This window comes from Zingiber officinale, chromosome 7A (assembly GCF_018446385.1).
Source record: "Zingiber officinale cultivar Zhangliang chromosome 7A, Zo_v1.1, whole genome shotgun sequence".
NCBI lineage: Eukaryota > Viridiplantae > Streptophyta > Magnoliopsida > Zingiberales > Zingiberaceae > Zingiber > Zingiber officinale.
Window position 1 is genome coordinate 17,895,278 of NC_055998.1, and position 3,176 is coordinate 17,898,453.

At 43.9% G+C, this 3,176-nt stretch overlaps 1 non-coding gene across 1 annotated transcript; it reads right to left on the bottom strand.

Annotated features, from left to right (window-relative positions):
• Positions 1-295: 295 nt before the first annotated feature.
• On the bottom strand, positions 296-397 carry LOC122003353. The gene has a single exon (XR_006117967.1). It is a non-coding gene; the product is annotated as a U6 spliceosomal RNA (small nuclear RNA).
• Between the last annotated feature and the right edge of the window lie 2,779 nt (positions 398-3,176).

Here is a 3,176-nt window from a genome sequence, read left to right on the forward strand (position 1 = left end):
CTGGGCGGGCCCCACCCGGACCGAACCGGGAACACCACCAGAATTGCCCATCGGGTTGACGACTAGCTCCACAGACCACCGGAGGTCCTTTTAGCGTGCTTTGTCCTCACTCACGCGCACCCTGGAAAACTTCCCAAGAGGTCACCCATCCTCAGATTTCTCCAAGCCAAGCACGCTTAACTTTGGAGTTCTTAAGTTTGGGCTTCCGAAAAGGAAGGTGCACCTTGGTGATATGGATAGTACCATCCAACCTTTTAAGCCATACTTAACCAGAATCTCAGAACGAGGGTATTGCAATAATTTGGACCATTTCTCGATTTATGCGTGTCATCCTTGCGCAGGGCCATGCTAATCTTCTCTGTATCGTTCCAATTTTATCGGATGTCTCCGAAGAGACATCCGATAAAATTATCACGCCCCGTAGGAGTCTCTGTCCGAGAAAATTTCGGCAGCATCTCCCCTGTATGGCGGACAATCTGAAACTTTTCTACATCCTCATATACCTCAGCCACATGCGACTGGAATAATAACATGTAAATAAACCATCACCACGCAGTTTATATAAATATAATAAAACCAAAGCAATAATACCATGACTCCAAATCAACCCTACTCAACTACACTCGTAAAGTTCAAATCCGATGAACTCACCTCTTCTGCCATCCAGGCAGGCATGTAGTAGAATAAATCCAAATCATACCAAAAATCCATCAAATGATAAGAATCCATACAATATCCATAAGTAAAACAATATAAGACTAAAAACAAAGTCTGATAGAGAAACTAAGATAAAATAACAACTCAAGACCAGCAGAGGACTAGCACTACGTGCAGATGAGGACTAGCGACTGGAACTGCTCCGGACAGCCTCAACCTGAAAATATAACAACAATGGAGGCGGGGTGAGTCCAACACTCAGCAGGTACAACTGATATGCAAAATAAAGTAAATAACAGACAACACTAATCATGTGTACAGTCTCCTGAATACGAGAAGGATAAATGCAACTGAAACAAAAACAGGAGAAAACTGTACTAACCAGGATCAAGGTAAAAAGGTAACAGGGTCGTCAGACTGAGAGTGTCATAAACCTGTATGCATGTCAATCATATGCATCCATATAAATGTAGCAAGTAAATGCAACAAACACAAACAATAAATACATCATGCATATGATGCCAATGACATGGTCACCCCTGACGCCAGTCAGCCATCTCACACACAATGATGAGTCTGAGTTGGTAGGAATGTGACAACTGTGCACTCTGACATCACTTCCCCTGATGAGTGACCGAGTGGACGGGATGCTGTCGGAGTACACATATACTCCTACCCCGAAATAACAAATGGGGGAGCGCAATGCTCTCATCTCCCGGTACATGATGACGGGGAGGACTCTCTGCCGGCTACTACGCTGAGTCACACTACCCATGAGCGGAACAACGGAGCCAAACAAAGTCGCGGCTACAACGCTGCTACACTAAACCAATGGAGCCAAATAGAGCGGAACTGTCTGCCGGCTACCACGCTGAGTCACCAGACCAACGGAGCCAAACAGCAGAACTGCCACACACCTGTCTGATATACCACTAACCCATGAGTGGTGGTGTGTATAGATACATGTAATTGGCGATGCGCTCACAATAATGGAGCAGACAATCGCATAGCATGCAATCATGCAAGATGATGCATGACTCTAAACATGGCAATATCATGCATAGCATAGCAAGATCCATACATAAATAAAAGGTGTACCACAAGTCAATGTATCAGATGGAAGGTACACAAACAGATAGGGTATCAAATAAACCCTAGGTCCTGAACATAATGTATCATATGGTTGGGTCACTACCTAAAAACATGTATGATCAGGTAAATAATAACATGCAGTGCATAATAAGTAAACAAGCAAACATGTAACAGATCATGTAGTGACCAACCGAAACAAATGGAAAACACAATCATGCTATATGTTAAACACATTATTATGCATATCAAAAGACATAAGTCAAAGTACCCGCCTCCAATCGAAAAGGTTCAATCCGACAATCGAGATACTAGCCTCGTGTCAAAGTCCTGTAATTCCATGACCAACAAATTCAGCTACTTATAAATTAAATAGCTAAATCAATTTTACACACCTATTTAAGATAGCCACAGACAAAGATGATTATTAATTAACCATATAATTAAAGTTAAATCTGCTTAACCCTAATTTATCCATTATTCTCCTTAGATTATGTTTAAATCTTTTAACCCAATCTCCTTGTGAGTTAATCAATTATATCATAGCAAACTTTCTAAAATCAATAAACCCTTATATGCACTAATTGGATTATAACTCCAACCCTAACAATTTACAACAGAAATCTAATAATCCTAATATCGATCATGAAACCATTACATCAATCAACACCAAATGATCATAATGTATCCACTCCAAAACTTACCCAACTCAAGTGGGTGGACAGTGGTGTCGGGCAGCAGGTTGTGGTCACCAAGATGCTGGTCTCGGACTGTTTTGCCTCTGTCCACAACCCGGAGAGACAACTAAAGCACAGGGAAAACGAAGCAAGGATTAGGCAAGGGAGGCAGCGACGCTAGGGCAGAGAAATGCAACACAATGGCCGCCGAATGTAAAATACCGAAAATAGGCGAATATTAATAAAGGAATTTTCTGAAATTTTTGGGAATTTTTCGGAGCTCGTATGGACAAGTTAACGGGGATAAAAACAAGGCCGGAAAAGCCTGTTTAGGCTACCCATTTAAGAGAGAAAATGTTATTTTCTTAATTCCTTTTTCTATTTTTTATTTTCTTTATTTTCTTCCTTTCTCTCTCGCTGAACCCGCGCGCCCAAGCCATCCCCGACGCCGCCCTTCCCTCTTCTCCTCTTTGCCCTAACCGCCGGCCATGGCAATTTCCTCATTTTTCTATCTCTTCTTCTTTTCTCCCCCTCGCGTCCGATCACACCCGACACTGATGCCTTAGCCTTCCTCTACGCCGAACCTTTCCTCTTCCTCCTTCCTCCCGACGGCCATCTCCACTGCCGCCAGCCGACGCGGATCACCGACCCTAGCGCCAGCCACCGCGTGCTCTAGCCGAGCCCTGCTGACGTCGCTGCCCTCTCTGGACCGGAGCAGCGTCGCCTTGCCCTAGCGCCGCCGCCGCACGGGAC